The 20,738-nt window shown below is 51.5% G+C and overlaps 1 pseudogene; it reads left to right on the top strand.

Annotated features, from left to right (window-relative positions):
* The first annotated feature begins 4,343 nt into the window (after positions 1-4,343).
* On the top strand, positions 4,344-19,900 carry LOC123345578 (annotated as a pseudogene).
* Positions 19,901-20,738: the final 838 nt, after the last annotated feature.

Genomic DNA, 20,738 nt, shown 5'->3' with positions numbered 1-20,738 from the left:
CAGAGGGACTAACTGCTACTTGCACTAATCACCAGGAGGGCTCACTAGCTGTGAGCTGCGCCCTGCTTGCGAAGCAGTGAGGTGGTGCGGCCTCCCGCCCTGTCAGAAGGGGAGAGACACATGCTCCTCCTTACACGGATACTTTCTGGAACAAAAGTGCCCTGTTCCAGTTTGGAAAGTGGAAAAGCTAAACAGAAACAAGACACTCTTATTCCAGAATAAGTAGCTCCACACAGAGTTGTTCTGGAGCAGTTACCCGGCTTTAAATTCACACTGTGTCTTGGTCTAGAATAATTTTAATGGGGAGAAACAGCAAAAACTGTCCTTATATACCCATCTATTCCCAGTTCCCTCTGTCTATGAGGACCTGGGGATTAGAACCCACAGCTGGGGGTGGCTGATAGTCCCATGGTGCCACCAGGGCGCACTGTGCAGAGTAAGTGCAGCAGGAAGTACCACCCACGAGACCCAGAGAGTGACAGCACCCTGCAGGTCTCTGATTGGCCAAGGGCCCCTATTTAACCCCAGGGGTTGACCCAGGAAGTTGTTTGAGCAACCACATGGTCTGTGGCCTGCTGGGCTTTGCCTCATCTCCTGGTGTTTGGTCTCTGACTCAACCCTTAATTCTTCCCCCTTGATTCTGAGCTGGTACTACCTCTGGTCTCCAGTCCCCGACCCTGACTCTTGTTTATGGGACCTGGCCTTGCAATTCCTCCAACTCCCCCGCAGTAACTCCCATCCCTGGTGGGGAGACCTCAGCCCAGCTGTGACCACTAGGCCAGACCGACTATGCCCTGGTCACTTACACCATCCTTATACGTACTCATGTATCTATGCTCAGCTCTGTCTGTCACACTCTCTTTGTATCTTTATATATCTAACTCTCAAATTGTCCCTCTCTCTGTACGTATCTAATCTCTCACTCTCTTTTCATACCTGTCTATCACAGTGTCTCCACAGCAGTCTAGCTGATCGCTGTCGTTCTCTTCCTGTCTGTCTGTATCAGGCTTTCGTTATCTCTTGATTTATTGTGCTCTCTCCATATGATTCATTTATGTGTCTTGGTGTCTTCATATCTATTTATCTACATCTCATATTCTCTTCATAGCTATCTACACATCCTTGTAGCATCAATCCGTCCTTTTCACTTGCACTCTTTCAGGTTTCACTATTCCGCCCAGTATAGGTTTGTTTTGTTTCTTTCAGGTAAAGGTTTTTTGCTTTTAATTGTACATGCAAAGTGGCTGGAACAGCACGAAACAGCAAGTGGAGCGTGCGTGTGGAGCCGCGGATTGCACGGAAAGTAGGTATGTACCAAAATCACCACCTGTCGCTTAATCTATACATAGTTATCATGCTCAGAATGGAAAAGTGTGTGTTAGATTTTGATGCACGACTGGCCATTGCTTCTATGGCAATGGATTTTGTCGCGTACGGGCATCGGATGACTAGCTCTTGGGAATAACGTGTATGTGTTTTTGTGATATGCGTTTGGAGCCTGTTGCAAATCCTGCTGAAATCAACAGACGTCTTGGCATTTGCTTCACTAGATCAGGTTTTTCCAAACCTATCGCTTTCATGTCTCTCCCCTGGACTCTGCCCAATGTATCCACATCTTTCTTAAAGTGCGGTGCCCAGAACTGGACACAATACTCCAGCTGAGACCTCACCAGGGCTGATCATAGTAGGACAGTTATGCCCCATATCTTACATACAACTCTCCTGTTAATACACCCCATAATATTAGTCATTTTTTGCACCTCCATCATGTTGGCTCATGTTCAATTTGTGATCCACTATAACCCCCGCATCCTTTTCCGAAATACTTCCACCTGGCCAGATCTGGGGGGGAAGATCTCTCGGCGAGGGGATGCCGGGCGTAGGGATCTGTGGGGGAGGTCTCTGTGCGGGGGGGCACCGGGCATAGGGATCTGTGGGGGAGGTCTCTGTGAGGGGGGGTGCCGGGCGTAGGGATCAGTGAGGGAGGTCTCTGGGCGAGGGGGCGCTGGCACAAGGGCAGGGCAGGGGGGCAGTGTGGAAGGGGCATGCTGGCAGCGCAGGGCTGGGCGGGCCACTGTGTGTCTAGCAGTTGTGGGTTTGTAAACAGTGCCCTTGTGCTGGGCTGAGTGGGACCGTTCCCGCTGTGCCTATTGTCCCCAACCAGCCCCTCAATCTGTGGACTGCCCCCATCACATGCCCTATTTCCCCAGTGGGGGCCCACAAATATGTTTGGTGCCGCGCCCACAAAAAGTTGATCCAGCCCTGTTCCAGCCCAGGGCCGCCCAGAGAATTCAGGGGGCCTGGAGCAAAGAAATTTTGGGGGCCCCTTTTATAAAAAAAATTGCAATGGTATATTCTCCTGGGGGCCCTTGCGGGGCCCAGGGCAAATTGCCCCCTTGCTCCCCCCCACGGGCGCCCCTGGGAAAAATAAACCTTCCACATCTCAGCACAAACCCAGTTTTGAGAAAACTTCTTTACAAGGTATTGCTGGTTCTCAGCATCAGCTAGTGCTAAAAGGCACTAAAGCTCATTAAAAGGGTAGGACAAATATTTTCCATCAAAACTTTTTCTGGGTCTTTCCTCCTGTCTGCTTTCCTTCAAAATTTGTTGTTTTTTTTAATTGAAAAGCTGAAATTAGTCTGCCAAAACCTGAACATGGTTTGGGGTTTCAGAAGTGTGTGGCCAAGTATTTGCCTCTTGCTGTGTTTGATTGTTTAAACAAATAATAAAAAAAATTCTGCTTAAAAAAAAATCCAAAACTTTTGAACCACCTCAGCTTGTAACCAAACGCCTGAGCCCATCCAGTCAGAGATTTTTCCAGGTTTCTGATACTCTGCTGGCTTCCTTGACTCATATCTGTCTCCATAACTTTGATAAACAGAGGCTAGGGACACCATTCCTTACCCATCCTGGCTAACAGCCATTAATGGACTTAATCTCCATGCATTTATCTGTTTCCTAGAGACTGGCTCCATCGGGTCCCTCACAAACTGGAGATGGTTACTGTGGGTTTGTCTTTAGTATAGCTTATGTACATACTCCACAAACTGAGCATTTGAGCTTGCTCCAGAATCTGGGATGAGCCTATGTTGTGAAAACTGACATGCTTAAAATAGCACATGCATGAGAATGGACACAGGGTGCTAAAATTAAATTAATCCAGGGGTTCTCAAACTGGGGCTCAGGACCCCTCAGGGGGACATGAGGTTATTACTGGGGGTTGCGAGTTGTCAGCCTCCACCTCAAACCCCGCTTTGCCTCCAGCAGTTATAATAGTGTTAAATATATAAAAAAGTGTTTTCAATTTATAAAAGGGTGGAGGTTGCACTCAGAGGTTTGCTATGTGAAAGGGGCCACCAGGACAAAAGTTTGAGAACCTCTGAATTAACCCTCTGGAGCCTCAGGGAATGCAGGGGAGGGGTGGGGGTCTCCCTTGGTAGGTTGGGAAGGAGGTGGGTGGCGTAGGATATTGCTCTTCTCATGTGATCCCTCCCCCCCCTTGGCTAATTTGAAATGAAGCCGCCCTCCCCTGACATGAATCTCCCTGTGGCACTGAAATTAAATACAGACCATCATTTGGCATTTGAGGCGTGACAGGGCCGGTGGCCCTAATGGAGAAGCTCACAGCTCGGCTCCTCTGCCAGCCTCACACTGCTGAACGAGCTGCAGGGTGGGGCAGGCTGCGCCCCCCAAACAGCCTGGCCCTGCCCCCATCCGACCCCCACCCACTTCCTGCCCCCCCCAGACTGCCCCCCCAGAATCCCCGACCCAGCCGGCTCCTTGTCCCCTCACCGCCCCCCAGAGACCCCCCACTACCCCGGGACCCCCCACCCCGGGACCCCCCACCCCTGCGCTGAGTCCTGACAGACCCCCCAGAACGCCCACGATCCAACCCCCCCCCGTCCCCTGACCGTCCCCCCCCCCACCTCTGCCCCCTCCCTGTCCCCGGGACTCCCCGCCCCGAGCCGCGCGGTCAGGGGGCGGGGCTTGGAGCGCCGGGGGGGCCTGAGCCCCGCCCCGAGCCGCGCGGTCAGGGGGCGGGGCTAGGAGCGCCGGGGGGGGCCTGGGCGTAGTAAAGGGGCGGGGCTGGGAGCTCGCGCCGCGCGGAGGCAGCTGAGCGCAGCCCGGAGCTCCCAGCCCCGCCCCCTCCCCACGCGGCTCGGAGGGGGCGGGGCTCGGGGGCCCCGGCGGAGACTCGCTGCGGCGCTGCCCGGGGCCGCTGCTGGATGCGCGGAGGCTCGGGGCGGGGGCGGAGCCTGCGCTGGTCTCTGGGGGGCCGCGCGGAGCCGGGGGCCCATTGCTGCCCCCCCCCCCCCCGGCGGCTCTGCAGGGAAGTGACGCTCCGTTCCGCTCCCCTCCGCAGCAGCGGCGCCCATGGCGGCGGCCGCGCCCCCGGCCCAGCAGCTCCTGGCCGAGCTGACTTGTTCCGTGTGTCTCGATTATTTCACAGACCCGGCGTCCCTGGGCTGCGGGCACCACTTCTGCCGGGGCTGCATCGCCCGGTGCTGGGAGGGGCTGAGCGCGGAGTTCCCCTGTCCCGAGTGCAGGGAAACCTCCCCCCGGGGGAGCCTCCAGCCCAGCCGGCAGCTGAGCAACATCGTCCACGCGGACAGGATGCTGAGCCTGGAGTTAGCAAAGGAACCGGAGCTTGGCTCGGTGTGTGACCGGCACCAGGAGGAGTTAAAAGTCTTCTGCCAAAAGGATCAAACCCCCATTTGTGTGGTTTGCCTCCTGTCCCGAGATCACCGAGAGCACCCGGCGGTGCCCATCGAGGAGGCGACTGAGGATTACAAGGTGAGAAATCACGGGAGGGTGTAAAAGCTGGAACGGGCAGGAACGGCCTTTTAATAAAAGAAATTATGGCAAAACCATCAGATACGGTTTGACCCCCTTACTTACCGTCCTCACAGCGCAGGATTGACGTCCGCGGCTCCCCATGTCGACTCCGCTACCGCCGTTCACGTTGGTGGAGTTACGGAGTCGACATGAGCGCGTTCAGGGATCGATATATCGCGTCTAGATGAGACACGATATATCGATCCCCGAGAAATCGATTGCTACCCGCCGATACGGCGGATAGTGAAGACGTACCCTTAGAGACTAACAAATTTATTTGAGCATAAGCTTTCGTGGGCTAAAACCCACCTCATCGGATGCATGCAGTGGAAAATACAGTAGGAAGATATATATACACAGAGAACATGAACAACTGGGTGTTGCCATACCAGCTCTAACAGACTAATCAGTTAGGGTGGGCTATTATCACCAGGAGGGAAAAAAAACTTTTGTAGTGATAATCAGGATGGCCCGTTTCCAACAGTTGACAAGATGGTGCGAGCCACTTCAGAACTGACCAGGCTCCTCCTTGGTTTCTAAATGGTTCTGGGCTGGAAGGGGTTAATGTTAATCAGTGCTCATGACTACAGTAACGTTCCCAGTGTTGTCTGACTGTTTCCACTGAGCTGTTTGAAATCACTTTTATTTATTAAAATCCCATTCCAGCCATTGCCCTTTATTTGGATCCCGTGAGCCACTTTGGAGCTGAGTCTGCGGGTGGTTTTGTTAATAAAGCTGTTTGTTGAACAGGTGATTTGTCGGGGTGTTCTGTAGCCCAACATTAGTCTCGGTGGTATTGTGAGTATCATTTTTGTCCCCTGTGCTGCCTCAGAACTGAGTGCCTGAAACCATCACTTGCAGGTGGGTTTGGAAGAGGTTTTCTGCGTTAGTGCATTAGTCTCAGCGAGTTGTATTACGTGAATCGCTTTGGTCCCCAAGCGCTTTTGGAACCGTGTGTTCCAGGTCCTTTTCTGTGTTCAAATAAAAGTTTCTGAGTTAGAAAGGGTTAATAACCACATGTAACTAGTCAGTTCTCGTTAATAAAAGATTGTTCTGAAGTGTCTGTAACAGTCTCCACTGTTTCGTCAGCAGTTTTATTTATAAAGCTAGTTGGAGCAAAGATTTTCTCTAGTGTTGTTAAGAACATAACTGTTCTCAGTTAGTTGTGTGACGTGTACAGTCGCGGTCTGTGACAGTCATTTGCACGCCTGAGGCAGTCCAAAACGGCGGCCTGCCTACGGTGTGAACATGCTCTCGCATGCACTACGCACAAGGTCCTGCTCTGCGAAGGACACCCGTCTGTTCTACGTCGAGGCTGGAGAGAATTGTCCCGCATGTCGGACCCAGCCTGCAGACCGCCTGTCAGACAATACACAGGCGGTTGGGCATGCAATGCAGGCTCGTGTTTATAGATGGCACCGCAGTGTATGGGAATCGTGTTTCTCCTTTGTGCCACCTCAGACAAAATAAAGCTATTTTTTGCCATTAACTGGCGCTTGAAGGTGGTTCAGAAAAGGATTTCCGTGGGATGGCGTTCAGGGCCGTCCCTAGGCATATGCAGCACACGCGGCTGCGTAGGGCACCAGAAAATTTGGGGCACCATTTCCCCTCCCTGGCCGTAGCTGGCTTCTCTCCTCTCCGGCCCCTCCCTTGTGCTGGGCCATTGGGCTTCTCCTCAACCCCAACCCTGCCCCCTCCTCACTCGTTTCCTGCTTGCTGCTGCCCCCTTCCTGCCCTCAGGGCGGGCTGGCAACCACAGCAGCTGCTGGGAACACTCCCGTTCCCTCCCCCTGGGATTGTCTCTGTTTGAGATCTGGGCTCTGCCAAGTCCAGCAGCCCCTAGTGGTGGCCAACATCTCGGCAGCCCATTTCTGTGGGGAAAAGGAAATTTTCGGTGCCCAACATTAATTTCTGCAAAATCCTGCATTGCACAGTGGCACTGAATTCCCCAGGAGCACAATGTGTTATGAGTCTGTTCTCATCACTAAAATATTGTTCTTAACTGTCTGTAAAAACACCTGATGGTTTTTGCAACAATTTTATTGACTAAAATGTTGGTCTGGGCCTTTCTGGCTCGTTCCAGCTTTTACACCATCCCTATATTTCTAGACATGCACACTGCAGTGCTGCCTCCCGCTAGGCATCCAGACGCCTATTTCCCACCTAAGCCCTAGAGCGATTCACAGTCTGGAAGAAGACAGGCGTTCGGCTGCCTAGGTAGAGTGTGAGGCCCAACCTGGTAGGTGGCCTCTGAACACACCTGCCAGACCAGACCCCACAAGCTGGTACACACAGAGGCAGCCTCCCTCCTGACTTTTAGCCCAGGGGTTAGGGTGCCCACCTGGGAAGTAGGAAACACTGGTTCAAGTCCCTCCTCCACCTGATGAGGAGAAGAGATTCAAACAGGGATCTGCCATCTCTCAGGGGAGTGCCCTACCCATGGGTATTGTGATGTGGGGCTCCCTCCCTCTCCCCTGGAGAAGCTATTGCACTGGGGATAAAGAGTCATTTGGGCCAGAGAGAGAGAGACCACAAGCGTGAGACTGACTGTATAGTCATGGGGTTAGAGCACTCGCCCATTTTATTATGTATTTGATATTGTTGCAAATGTAAATAATTGGGGGGAAAATCCTCCAAAAACAACCAAAACTAAACCAGTTTTTCATTTCTTAGGACCAAATTCGGAGCCGTTTGGAGAGTTTGAAGAAAAACAGAGAAGCGATTCTGTCATTTAAACTGAGTGGGGAAAATAAAAGCCAGGAATTGCTGGTAGGTGCCATTATTACTCAGATGCAGATGTGCACAGGGACATTATCAATCCACGGCTTAGTCTGAGTGTCATCAGAGGAATAGTGAGTAACACATTCTCATCCGTGAAAGATGATCACTTCTTTCTTCTCATTGTAAAGAAAAACTGTTCTGCTTTAATTGAGAGTCAGCAGGAAAATGCAGCATTAAAGAAAGAGTTTTAATCATCCAAATACTTTCACTGCTAATTCGAGTGTAATTTGTTTACTTAACAGTAGTTTCTCCTTTAGTCTTTCAACCAAAGCTCGTTAAAAAGTTTCAAACAAAAAAGGTTCCTGCAGATAAGAGGATTAGTAGAAAACAATTTTTTTCATGGGAAAAAGTCACTTGCAACAAATTTTTCAAATTTTTTTACAGGAAATTTCAAAATGAAACAAACATTTTTGTGTCATTTCAAACTGAAATTTTCATTTTGCTTTTAAAAAGCTGAAAAATTTTAAAACGTTCATGTTTGTTTTTTATCTCCTTCTTTCTCTTTTTAGCCCTTTTTTTGACTGAGCGCACTAAAGTGAATAATTTCCAGGTTTTTTTCCCCTTAGTTTTTCCTTTTCCTTTTTGCCACTTTTTCAAAACTGGGAGCTCTTTTGAAGAGGTACAGAGAGGATGTACTAAAAAGAAAAATGGGGGGAAATGAACATTATTTTGTTCCATTTGGAGAAAAGGGAAAAAGAAAAATGAGACATTTAAAAAAAGTTATTTCAACATATTTTTCAAACAAATCAAAAGAAGTTCCATTTTGAAAACTAAGAAATGGAAACAACGTTGAAATTTCAATTATTTTTTCAAATTCCCCCACCCCCCACTTTTTTGGCCAGCTGCACTTTGAACAGAGAGAACCGCAGCTGGCCAATCAGTGCAGCTGCTCTGGGAATCTGCTGCCCCAGAGGAGGAGGGTCACTTAGTGCCTAAGACAAAGCACAAGGACTTCATTGGAAAGACTCTGGGTCAGTTCAGTGAGCTTTGGAACAGGCCCGGAATGGTATCGCTGCTAGACATTGCCATGGAGACGATCTGGGTCCAGATCTGGTCTGATTTCCTGGCTCCTCGGGTATCCGGGGCCAGAGAGTGCTCCAGAAACAGCATGAATTCATGGGCTTCTGTCCAGTTCACATGCACTCAGTCCTAACCAACCTGCAAACTCAGATTTGCATTTGCAAAAGGGTCTTCCCGGCAGCCCAATTTGTGCTCAAGATCCCTGTGTGTCTTAAAATCCAAGATTTATGGTGGGCCAAATGTTATGCATCCAAAACTGTTTTCAGAACTCATGAGAGCAAATGATGGAGCTCAAGTTTTAGTACTTTTTTTTTTTAATGCCCTTTATGTCTCTATGTATTTTGTGGACAGCTTGTGTTCCCCAGATCAAGTCTAGTGCTTCTTAGTTTGGGTTCTGCTGTTTCCTCTACTAAAATAATCCTTGCCAGTCCAGTTCTGAATCCCACACCTGCTGTGCTTCCTGTTACTAGAAGGATCTGGTTTTCTAGAAGCCACTGATCACAGATTAACCGAATCATGCAAGAAAAATTCATATTCTAAACACCAGTTAGGACTCTTGAAAATCTATTGGAAAATCTTCTGTCTACTGAGCATAGAGTATGTTCTCCATAAAATATCAGAAGTTAAATTCTGCGACGTTGCAATGACATGCTGCCACGTGCATAAAATGTCCCATGACTCACTCCGTAGTCTTGTCCTTGAGCAGTGATTTTCCTGTTCGTATCTTGTCATTTCAGAAACAGCTAGAAACTGAGAAGCAGAAGATTGTGTCTGAATTTCAGCAACTGCGCCAGTTTCTGGAGGAACAAGAGCGACTCCGCCTGGCCCAGTTGGAAGAGCTGAATCAGGAAATTGAAAAGGGGAGGGCTGAGTATGTTGCCAAATTATCTGAGGAACTATCTTCTTTCAGTTCCCTGATCAGTGAGATGGAGCAGAAGTGCCAGCAGCCAGTGAGGGAATTCCTGCAGGTGAGACGGTGTTAAAAACACCCCAGAACCTTTCTCAGGGCAAGAAAGTCTCCTAACCCTTCACTTTTGGAGTGTAGGAGTGAATGGTCAGAACATACAGTATTGCTACAATATACATTATTGTTCCTTAAGGGCTTGATAAAATGCCCATTAAAGTCAATGGAAATATACTTCTTGAATACAATGAGCATTGGATCGAGGCCTAAATGAAAAGTAATTCTTCTTTTGAATTCTAGTAGGAGAAGACTCCTCCAAAAATCACAGACTCCAAACTCTGTTCTCCCTGTCTCATGGTGCAGGAACAAAGGGACATTCAATAAAATTAGAAGGTGACAAATTCAAAACCGATGCAATGAACAATTATTCACACATCACATAATTAGACTGTGGAGCTGATTGCCACCGGATGTTGCTGAGACCAAGCATTTAGCAAAACTCAAAAGTGATCAGATATTTATATGGATAACAAGAATATGCAGAGTGATATTAAACCTCATACTTCATTCCTTCTGCCAGGCACTAACTGTTAGAGAGAAGGATGAGAATGTAGGAGGCAGATTATCTTATACCTTCCTCTGAAGCATCTGGCACTGTCCACCTTTGGAGACAGAATAGTGATTAGATGGACGTCCGATCTGAGCCAGTCTGGCATTGCCTGTGTTCCAAACGCTAATGCCAAAAGATTAAAGATGGAACCAGTCTTTAATTATGGAAATAGCTACGATTGAGGCTAAGATTCCATTTAAAGCCTGATTTTGCCACTTTCCTACATATAACAAAGGGAAAATCTTGGCCTTAAAATTGACACATGAGGTCTGAGGCTGTGATGATTTTTCTCTGCCAGAACTGAAGTTAGACAGGGAAACTGTTCGTTACTTACGGTAGCCTGAACATGTAAATAGTTATTACAATTCCAAAAGCCTTCTGATGATTTTATTTTTCAAAAAATGCCTCTTTCTAGCAAATAAGAAAGAAGGCGAGAAATAAAACGTAGCATCCTGGATGTCTCTAGCTGATATTTAGGTCAGATTATCTGTTGCGACCAGTATCTGCTGTGGGAAGCATTCTTCACTCCTCAGGTTTCCTGCATTGAACCTGGGATGTAGGACAGTGATTGGCCCTGTGTTACTGTGTACCCCACACCCACTGCTCTCACCCAGCCCCACCTTCCTGTGGATGTCAAGAAGCCCACAGGACCGGCCTTCAGAGTGTTTGTGGGCGAGTGGGGAGAGAGTTTACAGCATGGGGGCATCCCTCCCTCTGGCCCCCCTGGAGTCTGCAGGAGGGGATCTTCCCCACACCTGTGAGTGTTAGAAAGATCCTTGTTCAGCACATTGCAAGACTGAGCCTTTGATTCTACGTGCCGGGTGGTTATGCAAATGTCACTACACAAAGAGCCTGTGTGCCTCCTTATAGAAACTTCCCGGGCCCAGCTCCTGCAGTCAGAGCACTTCCCTGAAAGAGCAAAGGCAACACATTGAATGTTTTTCTTTGCATTAATAAATAACAAATAATTTCTCTCTGAACTTCCAACTGTGAAGACAAAGTGAGTCCCCTCCAGAGCAGGAGGGATCCTTAGTGTGAGAGCTGGGACTGAATTTCCTTTTCTCTCTCCCCTCTAGGACATCAAAGGCACCTTGAGCAGGTAGGTGGCTCCTTCTCACTCTCCCTTTCACTTCCCAGGGCAGGGAAGGGATTTTAAACCTGAGACCTGGCTCCCCACGGCCCAGCAGAGCAGAGTGTGGGGCTGGTTCCCAATCTCCCTCCGTTACATCTAATCTCGGGGCTGTTGTCATTGTGACCAGACTCCAGAATAGAGCAGCCTGAGAAAAGAGTGATTGACCTACAGACAGGGGTGTTATTTGTAGTATGGCTGGTGGAACGGAGACCTCAGGGGACTGGGGATGGAGAATGGGTCTCTCATTTCTAGGTCATAGACTCCAAACCCCATCCAGGTTGGTAGGGATGGAAAATCGGTGCCATCTGATCACTGTTCAATGAGCTGTTTGTTTCTATTTGTGCAGTGAGCTCTAGCCGTGTGCTGGGCGTGGCAGGAGATACGATGGAAGAGACGTTCCCTGCTCTGAGGAGTTTATAACGTGCTGTTATCAGTAGTGCTATGGCAGCGCCTGGAGGCTCAAGCCAAAATCAGGGCCCAACGTGCCGGATGCTGCACAGACAGAGACAGTCCCTGCCCCAGGGAGGTTACAGTCTAAATAGACACAAGAGACACAGGGTGGAGGGAGGAAGGATTAAAATCAGTTGAAGGGAACATTCAATGGAGGCAAAGTGCTGCACTTTGGGAGGAAAAATCAAATCTACAACTAGGAAATGGGGAATCACTGGGGAGGCAGCAGGACTGCGGGAAAAGCTCTGGGGGTTGCAGTGGGTCACAGTGAAGGAGGCGGCAGGGTGATGCTCTTGTGAAAAAGGCAGATGTGACTGTGGGAGGCTGTCCCAGGTTGCTGTATTCACCGCAGGTGCTGCCCCCTCCTGGCTGCTCTGGGGATTAGCTCTTCCAGGGCCAACCCCTCCCCTGGCGTCTCCCCCCCCCCCCCCTGTTGTCTCTCTCTCACTCTGCAGCCTCATCTCTCCCCCCAGGAGCTGCAGCTTCCTCTGCGTGACTCAGCCCCCAGCCAGGTCACTGAATGGTTCCCCTGCTGGGGGGCAGAGTCTCGCTGGCCCCACTGCCCAGGCAATGCCGCTCCAGCCGGGGCTGGGTGGGGAGCTCGAGCCGCCCACTGCTCCAGGGTCCAGCCCAGGGACCCTGCCACATGCAGGCAACGTCTGCTCCCTCCCTGGGCTGCTCCCCACTCCCCTCCCACAGGCCTTCGTCTCCCCCCTGCTCTCTGATGGGGGTTAGACCAGGTGACCCTGGCAGCCCCCTCTGGCCCTGTGAGTCTAACACTCCCTCCCCCAGGCCCGGCTCCCAGCAGCCTGTTCTCTGCCTGGGTCCCTCCTGCCCTGTCGAGTGCACGGGGGGGCTGCAGACTCCTCACTGCAGCCATTTCTACTGCCACCTGCCTGGCTTTGCACGAGCCCAGCCCCCACCTGCTCAGCTGAGCTTCATCGTCCAACCAGGGGTCACTGCTCTGGCCTGAACCCCCCATGTGTGGCCTGTCTCCCCAATCTCCTCGTTCTCTGCTTCCCTCACCCTTTCCGGGGCTGATGTGGGGTGAACACCCAGCACAGGTGTGTTAACAGGAGTGTCAGTGTAAGACACAGGAGGACGTTGTTCCCCCCGTTCTTGCCACGGGGAGGCCTCAGCTGGAATCCTGTGTCCAGTTCTGGGCACCGCACTGTGAGAAGGATGTGGAGAAATTGGAGAGAGTTGAGAGCAGAGCAACAGAAGTGACCCGAGGTTTAGACTGGACGAGCTGTGAGGAAGGTTGCAATAAATGGGTGTGTTCAGGCTAGAGAAGAGGAGACTGAGGCAGGGCCTAACAGTCTTCAGGTCTGCCTGAGGCTGTTCTGCAGAGAGCGGTGACCAGTTGTTCTTCACGTCCCCTGAGGGCAGAACAAGGAGGAATCGGTTTAATTTGCAACAAGGGAGATTTACATCAGTGCGACGGGGTCCCGGGGTGCAACCCAGAGCATCCATGGAGTCGGTGCCTCTGTATCACAGATCCTTAAATTTCACCCAGTTATTCCTGTGTTCAGCCCAATAACTTGTATTTGACTAAATCCTGACATGTGTTGACTAAAGCACCTTCCAGAAAGCCAGTCAGTCCTGATTTACCAACGTCAACAGACAGTAACACCTGAGGCCGCCTAGAAGTGGGGGGGCCCCCACTGGTGCCCAAACCATGGCCCCTCCCCTGCTCCGCCTCTTCCCCCGAGACCCCGCCCCCTGCTCACTCCTCTCCGCCCCCTCCCCCATCACTCACCTTTCAGGCAGGTACCAAGGCAGAGAGCAGAGCTCTCCCACCTTTAAAAGTGATGGGGCCACGGCCCCCTGTTCTGGTGCCCTGTCAAGAGATGGAGAATCCACCACTTCCCTGGGCAGTTTCTGCCAATGGTTAATGCACCCGCACTGCTAACAATGTCTGTCTGATTCCCATGGGCATTTCTCTGCCTTCAGCTTCCAGCCATTGGTCCTTGTTCTGCCTTTGTTTGCTAAACTGAGGAGCCCTTTAGTGCCAAGTCTGTTCTCCCCAGGACGGTGTTTATACCCCACACTCAAGTGCCAGGGTTCTCTCAGGACAAGGCATTTTCACCAGCCCTCAAATCAGATTTGTGGGTCTTCTCTGCACCAGCTCCACTTTTTCAACGTCCATTTTAAAATGGGGACCCCAGAACTGGATGCAGTTTTCCAGTATCGGTCTCACCAGAATGAAGGGGAAACTTGTAGTGTCCAAACTGGGATTGGACCTGTTCCTGGGGCAACAGAGAATTTAACCTCCAGGGTCTGCTGAGCTACAGCCATTCACTAGAGTAAAATACATGTTAGTAAAACACAAACATGACCGAACTCCACAGCGAGTAACACTGGGTTGTTCTTCAGATGCGGGAGGGAGAAGTTTCAGAACCCAGTGGCCTTTTCTTCTGACCTGAAATGGAGAATCTGGGAATCTTCTCAAAGAAACGCATCTCTGGAGACCATAATGAGGACATTCAAAGGTAATAACCAGTCACCTGGGGGATTTTCTCACCTATGTTACACTGATAATTGACAGAGCTGGGGAAATCTCTTAGGGACAATGATTGTGGATGGAGATGGTCAGCTAATCATTTGGAAACTATGAATTCCCTACCCAGCTCTCAGTACGGCCCACACACACTGGGTTAGGGACCTGCATTCGGACTCCATAGCTGCTAAGAAAGGAAACCCCCAGGAACGTTAACCTGAGCTTGAGCTTCCAGCTGAGTTCATTGTTTCTGGAGTATGTTTGTTTGGATTGTTTGTCTGCAAGGCCTCCGGTGTCACCACAGTCCCTCTCTTGCTTCAGAGCAGGGCTGGGGAACCTTTTTCTATCACAGGCCATTGACCCACAGAAAAAAATCAATCGCTGACCACACATCCATGGGAGGACACAGAGGGGGCCTGGAGGCTCGGGGCTTCCCCCGCAGCAGGCTGAGCCAGCGCTCGCAGCTCCAGCCCCACAGAGGGTGTGGGGGCAGTGGTGCTGGAAGAATTTTTACAAGTGGGGGAGCTGAAAGCCAGTGGTCCCCAAACTTTTTATCTGGCACCCCCCTTACACCTGTCTCTGCCCCCTCTCCCCAGAGCTGGAGCCAAGAGGGGGCTGTGGTTCTGGGAGTGGGGGCGGGTTTGTCTACACAGCAATTAAACACCTGTGACTGGCCCGTGTCCGCTGATTGCGGCTCAGGAGGTTCGGGGTTGGGCTGGAGCCTGGGCTCTGCGACTCTCTCCCATCACAGGGTCCCAGAGCCCAGGCCTCTGCCCAAGCCCCGGCATCTACCCCGCAATGAAACAGCCCCAGTGCCCCAGCCCTGCGAGCCCACGTCAGCTGTCATGGGCCAGCCACAGGTGTGTAATTGCTGGTAAAACATCTCTGGTCTGTCATGTCCTTAGTTTCTAATGTTTGGGGTTATTTTATAGTGAGGGGTGGAATGGTTTGTACTGGTCTGAATTGCACTTAACCTCCTTCACTAGAACTTCATAAAGTTTGTTTTCTTTTCATTTTGCTTTTGTGTTAGAACATTAACAATGTGAATATATCCCTAAACACGACAACCTGACATTTCGTCTTTTTCCCCCATTTCTTCCTCTAGACTCACTGTTGTCTAGACAGCGGTTGGACAAAGGTAAATTTCTCGGATCAAAGGGTGAGTGAAAACTTTCCTATGAATTATGGGGGCTCATTGGCAGCACCATAGTTCAGCATTTGTTTCAATTTTGCATTTGACAGGAGCTGAGCAACATATTACTGGTGGCTGCCCAGATCTTTCCTAAAACCAGAAAAGTCGATTCTTTTCTCTCTTAGAATTTAGAATTTGTAACTAGTGGTTGGGTTACCCAGATGGGCTGGGGTACGGGAGAGGGGGCGAGCAGTGGATCTCCGCAGAGAGCTAAGAGTTTAAAAATGAGCCTTTTGGCAAATCAGAGAGGAACATCTCACCTCGTTCTCAGAACTCTTTATGCGCATACATCACATCCCCTGGCCATATTACTATTATTAGCAAATGCACAAGTGGTACAATGAAGAATGGGAGAATCCAACATACAAAAATAGACATTTCTGTTTTCTCTCTACTTTATAAGTCAAAAGAAAAAATGTTAAAAATGTCAGAAGGGGTTAGGTAGACATCACCTGTTCACAGACAGGCCAACTCTCATGAATGAAGCGTGAGAGATGCGATTTCTGAGTAAAATTAAGCCTCACTCATGATCTCACCATAGAGCCGTGGCTGAAAAAAAAAATCCCGACATTTCAGAGTTTTAAAAACGAGGCTGAATTTTACTTAGAAATCCTGTCAGCTGCCCTGGGTGCGGCTGGGGCTCCTGCTGTCACCACCTCAGTGCGGCTGCTCCCCTGCCAGCCTGGGAAGTGGGAGGGGGAACCCCACTGTAGCCCCCAGGCCTAGGCAGGGTGAAGGGCCCTAGGAGGAGCAGAGGTGGGGCTGGGAGGCTTTATTATGGCCTGGGGGCTGCAGGGGGCCTGAAGTGAATGGGGGGCTGATGGGCTGAGGGGGGGGCTGCATTGCTGGTGGGTTCTGAGCAGAGGGTGAGTGCTGGGAGGGTGAACTGATGGGGGTGATGATGGGGCTGGGGGACTGAATTGAGGGGGTTAGATGGGGACAGAGCTGATGGGGGCTGGGGGACAGGATTAATTGCTGGGCAGGAGATGGACAGATGGGGGGTGAGAGCTCCTGCAGCAGGAGCCAAAATCCCCTTCTCCAGGACATGTGGGAGAGTGGGCAGCACTGACTGTCACATGCGCAACCCTGGGGAGGGGCCAGGGGGGTTCAAACATCAAGAGACTGACAAAAAAGGACAATAGAATCCTCTTTAAAAATGTCCTGATTTTGAGGCCACTCTCATGACATTTGATCTCTTGAAATTAGCAATACTGTATTAGCCATTGCTGCTAATTGCCAATAATCTGCTGGGGGCACAGACAGGATCCATCACACTCTGGCTGCTCTCTGCTTCGCAGCCCTGAGGCCCCTGGAGCGAGGGGCCAGGCAGACTAAAGGAAGGACAAAGGTGGCTTAAAACCAGCTCCCTCTGACCCCCCTCGTCTTCCCCCCAGGCACAAGGATGGAGTCACTGAGGGTATGTCTACACTACGGGATTATTCCGATTTTACAGAAACCGGTATTTGGAAACCGACTGTATAAAGTTGAGTGCACGCGGCCACACTAAGCACATTAATTCAGCGGTGTGCGTCCATGTACCGAGGCTAGCGTAGATTTCCGGAGCGTTGCACTGTGGGTAGCTATCCCATAGTTCCTGCAGTCTCCCCCGCCCATTGGAATTCTGGGTTGAGATCACAATGCATGATGGGGCAAAAACAGTGTTGCAGGTGATTCTGAGTAAATGTCATCAGTCAATCCTCCGTCCGTGAAAGCAGCGGCAGACAATCATTTTGCACCCTTTTCCCTGGATTGCCCGGGCAGACGCCAGAGCATGGCAACCATGGAGCCTGTTTAGCCTTTTTTCACTCTCACCGTATGTGTACTGCAGTGCTACACAGCAGCATTCCCTTGCCTTTGCAAGGTAACAGAGACGGTTACCAGTCCTATTGTACCGTCTGCTGCTGTCATGGGTGCTCCTGGCTGGCCTCGCTGAGGTCGGCCTGGGGCATATGGACAAAAATGGGAATCACTCTCCAGGTCATTCCCTTCTTTATGTTTTGTCTAAAGGTAGAGTCAGTCCTGCCTAGAATATCAGGCAAGCCTACTAAAGAACCAGAGAGGCAAACAGCCGCTCCGAGTCAGAGCCCCAGACATCCCGCAGAAATGATGAGCTGCTTGCCGTTCTAGGGGGTGCCCCTGCAACAACCCCACCTGTTGCTTCCCTCCTCCCACACCCCTCCTGGGCTACCATGGCAGTTATCCCCCTGTTTGCATGATGAAGTAATAAAGAATGCATGAATAAGAAACAACACTGACTTTATTGAGATAAAACTGGGGGGAGGCAGCCTCCAGCTGCTATGATATTCCAGGCAGGACATCTCTATTGCTCATTAAAGGGTGTGGGGGGGGAGAGGAGCACAGCCTCCCACTGCTATGATAGTCCCGAATCTTCATTAGACATGAAAAGGGGGTGGGAGAGGAGCGCAGCCTCCAGCTGCTCTGATATTCCAGCCAGGACTGAATCTCCAGGAGACAAAGCTTAAAAAGGGAATGACCGAGAGGCATTCCCATTTTTGCCCAGGCGTCCCCGACCGACCTCACCGAGGCCAGCCAGGAGCACTCACGGGATGAGGACGGTTACCAAGCCTATTGCACCATCTGCTATTGGGGAGAGGAGAGGAGGAGATGCTGCTGTTTAGCGCTGCAGCACAGCGTCTACCAGCAGCATCCAGTAGACATATGATGACATTGAAAAAAGGCGAGAAACGATTTTTTTTCCTTTTCTTTCACGGGGAGGGGCTGATGATACATACCCTGAACCATCCGTGACAATGTTTTTGACCCTTCAGGCATTGGGAGCTCAGCCAAGAATGCAAATGCTTTTCAGAGACTGCGGGAACTGTGGGATAGTTGGAGTCCTCAGTCTCCCCTCCCTCTATGAGCGTCCATTTGATTCTTTGGCTTTCCGTTACGCTTCTCACGCAGCACTGTGCTGAGTCCCTGTTATGGCCTCTGTCCATCATGGCCTTGAAGATTTTTTCAGATGCTTTGGCATTTCGTCTTTTGGAACAGAGCTCTGATAGAACAGATTTGTCTCCCCATACAGCGATCAGATCCAGTATCTCCCGTACGGTCCATGCTGGAGCTTTTTTTGGATTTGGGACTGCATCGCCACCCGTGCTGATCGGAGCTCCACGCTGGGCAAACAGGAAATGAAATTCAAAAGTTCACGGGGCTTTTCCTGTCTACCTGGCCAGTGCATCCGAGTTCAGATTGCTTTCCAGAGCGGCCACAATGGAGCACTCTGGGATAGCTCCCAGAGGCCAATACTGTCGAATTGCGGCCACACTAACCCTAATCCAACATGGCAATACCGATTTCAGCGCTACTCCCCTTGTCGGGGAGGATTACAGATACCAGTATTAAGAGCCCTTTATATCGATATAAAGGGCTTTGTTGTGTGGACGGGTACAGGGTTAATTCGGTTTAATGCTGCTAAATTCGATATAAACTCGTAGTGTAGACCAAGACTCAGACTCAGGGTCTGGGGCCTGGCTCAGCCGAGCTGATCCTTTCGCTCTGTCCCTGAACTGGCTCTGTCAGGGTGTGAATCCCCCCGGCCCAGGGCTGAGATCTCAGCGCTGCTCCCCATGCAGAGCTGGGTAAATCCGGGAGCGGGGAGGTTGCCTGGTTCACTCCCCAGCTGGGGCAGGTTCTGTCACTGACACGATCAGACCCTGCCCCAGGGCTGAGCTCTGCCCCTCACGCTCTGATTCTCTCTCTGCAGCGAACGTGACTCTGGATCCAGACACGGCCCATCCCGACCTTATCCTGTCTGCGGATCGGAGAAGTGTGAGATGGGGACGCACGGCAGGATCTGGCCGACAACCCTGAGAGATTTGACACTGTGCGCTGTGTGCTGGGCTGTGAGGGATTCACCGTGGGCAGACATTACTGGGAGGTGGGGGTGGAGGTGGGGGGAGTCTGGGGCGTAGGGGTGGCCAGAGCGTCTGTGAGGAGGAAGGGACGGATCAGCCTTTACCCTGAGCAGGGGATCTGGGCTGTGCAGTGCTGGGAGGATCAGTACCAGGCTCCCACATCCCCTGCACAGAGCATCCGCTTCTCCCCGAGCTCAGCACCCCGCAGGATCCGGGTTTTTCTGGACTGTGAACGGGGGCAGGTGACATTTTTCGATGCTGGTACCTGGGACCCGATCTTCACTTTCTCGCCGGCCTCTTTCGCTGGGGAGAGAATCCACCCGCTCTTCTGGGCTGGTTCTAGTGCGCGGCTCACCCTGTCCCCCTGAGGTGCCCTGTCTGTGCCCACAAAACAAGCTCCTCTAGCCCCCACCCCCCTTATCTCTATTACCTGGAGGACTCAGCCGGTCTCTCCTCTCCCTCCCTCCCCTGGCACAGACAGGGCTGAAGGGGGTGATGCTCTACCCGTAGCTTTATGGCTGTGGAGGTCTGTGTTAGGTCTAGGCTGGTTCTCTGTGCTCCTGGGAGGCCAACTCTGGGGGAGGGGCGTGTCCCACCAAGGAAGGAAGGAGCCCCTGTGTGGGAGGGACCCAGCCAAGGGCCAGGGAGAGACCCTCAACTGGGGGAGGGGAGAGCAGGGGGAGCCCTGGCTGAAGAGGGTGGGAGAGGGGGCTGGAGGGGACAGACCAGAGGGAAAACCAGGCGCCAGGCGGGAGAGGTTCCCAGGAGACCAGGGGCAGGTGTCGCAGGGGAAGCAGAGCTGGGCAGGGAGGACCCAGCTGCACAGACAACGTCCTGCCCCTTGGCTTGGGGCGCACAGAGGCTGGGGACCCGTCGGGCCCCCCAGGGTTCCTCCAATCAGAGCCCAGGACTGGAGTCCTCTGCTCCCCTCCAGCGGCTCTTCCAGCTGCGTTAGCAGGACACTGGGTGGGGGGTTCGGACTGACGAGCTCCTAAGCGCCCGGGGGGCAGCGTTTGAGTCTCGACAACTGTTGACAACTGTGCCCACTTCCACCTTAATTGAATTGGCTCGTTAGCACTGAGCCCCCACTCGGTCCGGCAGCTCCCCTCTGTTCACGTGCCGTGTGTTTATACCTCCCCCCTGTATGTTCCACTCCCTGCAGCCGATGAAGGGGGTTTAGCCCACGAAAGCTTCTGCCCAATAAACGTGTTGGTTTCTAAGGTGCCACAAGGACTCTGCGCTGTTTTTCCTGGTACAGACTAACACGGCGACCGCTCTGAAACCTGACCAGTAGATTACGTGGCCTCTTCTTTCATCCCACAACTCTTCCTCACGCCGCCATGTTCTGGGGCAGTCAATAGGGGCACCGCAAGCCAAAGCCAGACCGCCAGACACTATTGAACGGAGCACGAAATCTTTTTATTTACTTATTAAC

Source organism: Mauremys mutica, chromosome 12 (genome assembly GCF_020497125.1).
Source record: "Mauremys mutica isolate MM-2020 ecotype Southern chromosome 12, ASM2049712v1, whole genome shotgun sequence".
Classification (NCBI taxonomy): domain Eukaryota; kingdom Metazoa; phylum Chordata; order Testudines; family Geoemydidae; genus Mauremys; species Mauremys mutica.
Note: the sequence above shows the minus strand (reverse complement) of the source record. Positions and strands in the feature narration are given on the sequence as shown.